Source organism: Dreissena polymorpha, chromosome 8 (assembly GCF_020536995.1).
Source record: "Dreissena polymorpha isolate Duluth1 chromosome 8, UMN_Dpol_1.0, whole genome shotgun sequence".
Classification (NCBI taxonomy): Eukaryota; Metazoa; Mollusca; class Bivalvia; order Myida; family Dreissenidae; genus Dreissena; species Dreissena polymorpha.
Window position 1 is genome coordinate 31,124,938 of NC_068362.1, and position 8,088 is coordinate 31,133,025.

Sequence of the window (8,088 nt, forward strand, 5' to 3'; positions counted from 1 at the left end):
TGATAAACATCTTGCAATGCATTAAGTTGAAATACCATAAACAACCAAGCATAGCTATCTCGATAACCCTGAAATGTTCACGTATAAACCTGATAAATAAATTTGCAAATTTGAAACCCAAAGTGAGGAGAAATTCCATCGCTTTTCCAGTAAGTGTAGAAGATGTTAACAAAACTATGGTAGCATAAACCTGCCCTTTTGATTTGTGAGTTATGACTTTTGACTTGCGACTTGTGACTTTTGACTTCCGACTTGTGAATAACCTTTTTGACATAATTTGTTTTGACTGATTCTTTGAATAATATTTGTTTTTATAATTGATCAAAAAACGAAATAGCATTTTGTGTTTATTGTGTTCATTTATGTAATTCTAGTTATTTGTTCTAACAAAAAAATGTTTGATTTATTCCATGTGTGTTAGTGCCGGTACTTTTCAGTTCATACTTTGGTGCACATTGTTTTCAGTTTGTTTGAATGCGCTTTGTTGTTAACTTGTATTGTGCCATTTGCTGTGCCACGTTTAGTTAATATTTTTCTATAGTAAGATGTCTGCAACAGTAAACAGGAGGCATATTTCGTTAGATAATGTCTGTCCTATTTGTCTGCATTTTATCCTGACCAATCATGCACCAAACTGCTAACTTCAACACTTTGAAGTTTGTATGGCATTTACTTAAAATAAATGATAAAATTTGACCTCACTGTGACCTTGACCCAATCCGGACTTAACCTTGACTCAATTTAGACTTAAACTGGACCCAATTCAAGCTAAACCATGACTCAATCCAGACTTAACATTGACTTAACCAAATCCAGACTGAACCATTACCAGATCAAGACTTAACATTGACCCATTCCAAACTTAGCCTTGACCCAATCCAGACCTAACATTGAGCCTATCAAGGCTTAACCTTGTCCAATCCAGATTTAACCTCGACCCAATCCAGACTTAACGTTGACCCAAGCCAGACTTAACATTTACCCAATCCAGACTTTACATTGACCTGATTCAGATTTAACTTTGACCAAATGCAGACGTAACATTGACACGATCCAGACTATACATTTACCTGATCCAGACTTAACCTTGACCAAATGCAGACTTAACATTTACCCAATCCAGACTTAATATTGACCCAATCCAGACTTAACATTGAACCTATCCAGATTTAACATTTACCCAATCCAGATTTAACATTGACCCTATCCAGATTTAACATTTACCCAATCCAGACTTGACTTTGACCCAATGTAGACTTAACCATGAATCAGTTCAGACTTATCATTGACCCAATCCAAACTTAACCAGGACCAAATGTAGACTTGACATTGACCCAATCCAGATTTAAAATTGACCCGATTTTGAACCAGACCAAAAATTCAGACTTAACCATGACTCAATTGAGACTTAGCCTTGACCCAATCTAGTCAAATATTTGAGGCAAATAAGTTACTTCACTGCTGCCCAAGTCCAAATTTGAAATGTGTTTTAGGTTTGATCAGTGAGATTTAAAGTGTCATACATCTTGCTTTGTTTATGTGTTCCTTTTGGTTTCAAAAATAAATTTGAAATCTCTGAGGTCTTTTGCTCTGCATCAAGAACACGAAACACTTTTACATACATCTCATATAAGAAGTCGCGTCCAACTACTGCCCATGATGGTGCGTCAACATGACACAAACGATTGCACCACAATTTGACAATAGGCCTCTGGGACCTTAGCCTTAGAAAGAGGGACCTTGGTGTTGCATGCAATTCTTGCTAGGTTTTTGTAATATCCCATCATCAGTTACTCTGCAAAAAAAATGTTTTGGAAAAAAGGGCCTTTGTCCTCTTAGTGCAACATTGACCTTGAAGCGAGAAATCTGTGTGATGCTCAAGACACATCATCTGAGAGGTGAACATTTTTGCTATGTTATATGAAAATCATATCATTACTGATTTACTAATATTCGAGACACGATACACTACATTACAATTTGACCTTTGACCTCTAAGAGTGACATTGACCTCGGACCTTTAAACTTGTGAGTAAATGCACTTTCACGAGTTCTACCACGCCCATTTTTTCTTTTTTAAAGTCAAAAGGTCAAGGTCACTGTGACAACAAGGGCAAAGACTTAAAACAAGAATTTCATCAGTGTGCTTTGACTTAAAACTTTCATCTTTTCTAATAACGATTTTTTTCCTTAAAAATTCTGCTTTATTGTAACATGTACTATATTCCGTATTCTCCTACCATTGTTCGATAGTGCCCAAGTTTTAGGCACATTAAACAACGCCTTGAAAATGGGCGTACATTCATGCAATTTGTGTATTTTCAATACGCAAAAATCAAATAAATGTATCAAAGTCTTAATTGTCAATGAGATCAGCATGACTGAAATATTTATTGCGAATACATGTATACGCAACATGTATAAGTACGCTACTACTATAACGTTCAGCCATTTTATTGAATTTGAGACGATGACATTAACAAATGTTGTGTATATCAACATAAGAATAATATCATAATTTAACAGAAAAGAAAAAAATCACTGTCATTTTATATGACGATAGTCCGTATGAATTCCGTAGAAAAAGGCTGCCGCTGTTAATCTTCCTAGCATGTTCTCACAGGAGTATCGGTTTCTCCACTGGATGGCAGACCGTTGGGTGCAGGCAGTATCAGCGCCATGTGGCATTTGCAAACCCGGTTTCAGGAGTTGAGCCAATTCTTTAAAGTCTTTATTTTTGTTCTTCTGAATGGAGTACATTCGTTGAAGCAAATTACGTCTTTAATATCAACATTTGTGCCGAAATCTTGGCTATCGAATAGATCTGGTAAATGGAACATTACGTCAGGTTTTTGCAAAATTGAGCTCGTTATTCTTTTGGGTCTAATCGTTTGATTTTTCCAATTTTGAGCAATTCGATCAAGGTGTGTTTGAATTAGCAAAATTTTGAAATATTCAATAATAAGTTCAGATCTCTGATTCAAAGTTTTCTTTGGCAAATAAGTTGGTACAACACATATAACCACGTCAAAAAGCGCCAAAACTATTTATAGTATGAGCCCAATCTTCATTTCGATTGCCGTTAAGAGTCAATATCTGTAAAAATAAAACATAAAAATAATGTGAACAGTTAGGATAATGTATGAACATTACAACATGATTTCTGGTATTTTATGTTCTTGCATTGTGTCAATGAATATTTTAAATGAAATGTTGATGAATTTTGTGTGTTTCGAACTTGAACACGCGTGTCAAGGGTTTGCTTTGGATAATATATAACAGAATATATTTAGGACTGATAGTGCAGAAGGGTTGATGCTTATAGACACTCTCTTGAATATCTTACAGTTTGAATTAGCAAAATTTTGAAATATTCAATAATAAGTTCAGATCTCTGATTCAAAGTTTTCTTTGGCAAATAAGTTGGTACAACACATATAACCACGTCAAAAAGCGCCAAAACTATTTATAGTATGAGCCCAATCTTCATTTCGATTGCCGTTAAGAGTCAATATCTGTAAAAATAAAACATAAAAATAATGTGAACAGTTAGGATAATGTATGAACATTACAACATGATTTCTGGTATTTTATGTTCTTGCATTGTGTCAATGAATATTTTAAATGAAATGTTGATGAATTTTGTGTGTTTCGAACTTGAACACGCGTGTCAAGGGTTTGCTTTGGATAATATATAACAGAATATATTTAGGACTGATAGTGCAGAAGGGTTGATGCTTATAGACACTCTCTTGAATATCTTACAGGATATGTGTTAATTTCTTGACAAGTGAAAAACCAGCTAGCCCAAACCTAGCAGAGTTTAAAACCGGACTACCAACAAATCCTCCAATCACAAGTAAAATGTGTAAACCACTCAGTCATTTTGCTACCCAGATCTTTGTTTTTGGGCGACGCTGTTCGCAACATAATTAATGGGAATATATATTGAAAAATCCATCGATCCTCAAATGTATCAAGTGGTATATAAATATAGCGAATAATGACAGCTTTCACAATCGTCATTGAAATAATAAATGTTGAGAGAATCTGCACGTGAGAGGGCTTTGTATAACACTTACATTTTGAATAAGACATCACAGTCGACAATACGAGATGCTCATCAGCCTTCCAGTCGCAGCTAACTAAGATAATAAGAATATGCTTTAAGAAGAGACTATGTTAGAAAGTACCTTAAGTTAATAATAAAACTGTTTTAGAATATAAAGCGTTTTTGTCTGCCATATTTCATTAAAAAAACTCTCCGAATTATGTCACAAGTAACAAGTCGAAAGTAAAAAGTCGAAAGTCAAAAGTCACAAGTCGAAAGTCATAACTCACAACTCAAAAGGGCAGGTGAATGCTTCCATACAAAACAACCCTACTTGTGTTACTTCTGATTATAGCAGGAGACATTGAAGTTAATCCTGGCCCTTGTCGGTCACAATCAAGACCTAGAAATGAATCAATTTGTCCATGCGGTATATGTCAACAACCAGTTACCTGGTCCCACTTTGGTGTATGTTGTGATGAATGTAATGTTTGGCACCACAAGTCATGTGAAGACATAGATTCAAAAGATATAGAACAACTTAACAGAACCTCAGTCGTGTGGTATTGTTGTATATGTGAAAGTGTAAACATAGACAGCTTTACTTTTAATTGCTATGAACTACATACAATGTACATGTTTTTCCCCTTGTCGGGTACTACATCAACGTTAGATTCTCTAAACTCTTCAACACCGTTTAGCCCGTTACATACAATATAAAGAAGTGAAACTCCAGCTGCTGGAGCAGTATTGAATTTTTATTAAAAACAATTATACAAGAAACACAAGCAGCCCCCGAAACAGAGACAGTTCACGTAAATCATCGGCGAAATCAGTGTCAACGGACATATCTCGTATAAACAGTAAATCTAGTGTTGGAAATGACTTCTTGCCCAGGAAAACTAACCTCAGACTTTTGAATGGGAATTGTTGCAGCATACGCGAGCACAAACAAGAATTAACGGCAGCCTTAGACTATGTAAAACCTGATATTATTTGCGGCACGGAGTCGTGTTTAAAAGGTGTTAGACCTGGCAAACCGATCGAAAGTAACGCTATCAAGAACTGCGAGATTTTTTCAGATAATTACATTTTTCATAGTAATGATAGAGCGTCACGCGGTGGCGGAGTGTTTACTGGTGTAAGCAAGAGCCTCGTTAAAATTAAACAACCTCATTTAGTCACCAACAGTGAAATTGTTTGGACAAAGGTGAAACTTAAAAATGAGAAGGACTTATACCTAGCCTCCTTTTACATGCCACATCGAAATATTAATGATTTAAATAACTTAGACCAATCTCTGAAAAAACTTTCCGAATGTAAGAAGAGTAAACATATTATCCTCTCTGGAGACTTCAACTGCCCGGATATTGATTGGGAAAATTTGAATGTAAATGCAAATGCACAGGATAAAAACGTACAACAAGCATTAATTGATCTATCCATAGAGCACGGCCTAACGCAAGTACACCCCCAGCCGACACGTGAAGGAAACACATTAGACTTAGTTTTCACAAACAATCCCTCACTTGTAAAATCCTCAATCAGCATACCAGGCATAAGCGACCACGCAATGGTAGTAACAGACTCGGATGTTAAACCGATTTATAACATTCAGAAACCAAGAAAAGTGTATTTATTTTCAAAAGCACACTGGGAAAACATCTTCTCGTTGTGTGAAAACTTGTCTAGTGACATAGTTAAAATGGCGGATCTAACACCTGACATCCAGTCAATGTGGAATAAATTCAAAAATGACCTAAACACCATCATTGAGAAAAATGTTCCATCTAAAACTTTTAAGAAGAAAAACAAAGTACCGTGGTTTAATAGATCGTTAAAGAGGATGACTAAACGTAAAGCAAGGCTCTATAGAGAATTCAAACAATACCAAAGACTTTGTAAAAAGGAATTCAAAAAGGCAGAAATATCCTATGTAAATGAGACTTTACAAAATGGCTCTAAAGAAAACAACTGTAAACCTTTCTGGAGATACATTAAATCCAAAAAACAAGATAACATTGGTGTAGCACCACTTACGTCAAAAGGAAACTTGTTCAGTGAAGGAAAAGATAAAGCACAATTTATCTTGGATCAATTCAGTTCCGTTCTCACAAGGAGAGACAAACGTGTATTAACGCCATCAGAAAAACAGTATAAATCCGAGTTACCTCCCTTAAACATAACAACACCCGGAATAGAGAAATTATTAACATCACTGAAAGACGCAAAAGCAGTCGGTCCAGACAATATTCCAAATATAATACATGTATTGAAAACCTGTGCTAAACAACTTGCACCTGGAATACGCCAAATCTTCCAAACATCAGTAGACAGTGGCGAACTAACATACGACTGGGTTAATGCTAATGTCACACCGGTATTCAAATCAGGGGGCGTTCACCTCGCCGAAAACTACAGGCCAGTATCATTAAAATCCGTACTGTGTACAAATCTTGAACATATCATTTGTAAGCACTTACTGAACCATCTTGAGAGAAATAATATTCTTACAAACCTGAATCACGGATTTCGATCAGGATTCTCGTGCGAAACTCAACTACTAGTAACTATGAATGACTTATTATCTTTCTACGATGAAGGCATACAAACAGACGTCATTATACTAGATTTTTCCAAGGCTTTTGATACCGTGCCACACGACGAACTTTTATACAAGCTGGAATGCTTTGGCATAACCGGAACAATCCATACATGGCTCAAAACTTCTCTCACAAAACGATTTATGCAAGTTGTAGTGGACGGCGAAGTCTCCCAGAATTCCACAGTGGACTCCGGTGTCCCTCAAGCCACGGTACTCGGACCCCTTATGTTTTTATGTTACATAAACGACCTGCCACTTTCAGTCAAATCACAAGTGCGCCTTTTTGCGGACGATTGCCTGTTATATCGGAAAATAAAAACTCAGACAGACTTTGACATCCTTCAGAATGACTTGAAAGAACTTGAAAAATGGGTTGATAAATTGGGCATGCGTTTTAACGCGAAGAAATGTTACGTAATGTCAATAAAAACATGACTCCACACTTGGATTCCCTATGTTACCATATTCTCAAACAAGTTCCCGATAATCCATACTTGGGACTAACCTTATCTGAAGATCTCACTTGGTAAACTCACATAAGTAAATTGACAAAGAAAGCGAACTCGACAATGGCTCTACTGCGTAGAAACTTAAGGAACTGCCCTATAGATTGTAGGAAAACAGCGTATCTTGCGCTAGTAAGATCCTGTCTGGACTACGGCTCTTCAATTTGGGATCCTTACTTAACTCGTGACATTGATAAAATTGAACAAGCTTGTGCAGAAACAAGCTACCCGTTTCATAACTGGAGACTACAAATCAAGAACGACAGGCAGCGTTACCAACATGTTAAAGCAACTAGAATTACCACCCCTACAACAACGGCGTAAAATCAACCGTCTAGTGATGCTCTACAAAGTGGCCGAGGGGCTGGTGCCAGATATACCAGCAACCGATTACTTGAAACCAGCAAGGGTTAAAAGGCAAATTAAGGCAAAACAATATAGTGACTGTGTTACATCAAATATATTAGATAAACAAGTGATAAATAACGATAGAGGCTTTGTGGTGAAAAACTCAAACAGTAATCAATACAAAAACTCATTCTTCGTGAAAACCATCATAGAGTGGAACCACCTGGACAGTAGAGTGGTCAACGCAGAGACAGTTGAGGGCTTTAAGTCTGCCCTTCATTTCGACTAGGCGCAATCCCCGGTGTACTACACTTGTAACTGGCCCTTCACCGTACCAAGCAGAAGCAGAAGTTCAATGCAAGAAAGAACTTGACACAAATCAAAACCGGCTGATTTTGCAACTTTTTTTTCGGCCGTTTCTTAGTGGAATGTAACCTTTTTCAGTGCGATGGTTTACTATAGTCTTCAAGTTTATCATATTTCAGGGATTCAGTAGTGAACACCTATTCATGCCCTACCATTATCTCCGAAAGATAACACCTGAATAATAGATAAAAGTGTAAAACATGCCTTCCTGT

The 8,088-nt window shown here is 36.6% G+C and overlaps 1 long non-coding RNA gene across 2 annotated transcripts; it reads right to left on the reverse strand.

Moving 5' to 3' along the window:
• Window positions 1–2,530: 2,530 nt before the first annotated feature.
• Window positions 2,531–6,419, reverse strand: LOC127841407 (uncharacterized). 2 transcript variants are annotated; one of them, XR_008030967.1, is made up of 3 exons: window positions 6,332–6,419; window positions 4,083–4,145; window positions 2,531–3,096 (listed from the first exon to the last, which is right to left on the reverse strand). It is a non-coding gene; the product is annotated as an uncharacterized LOC127841407 (long non-coding RNA). The 2 variants fall into 2 exon arrangements; XR_008030968.1 differs by lacking the exon at window positions 2,531–3,096 and adding an exon at window positions 3,393–3,515.
• Window positions 6,420–8,088: the final 1,669 nt, after the last annotated feature.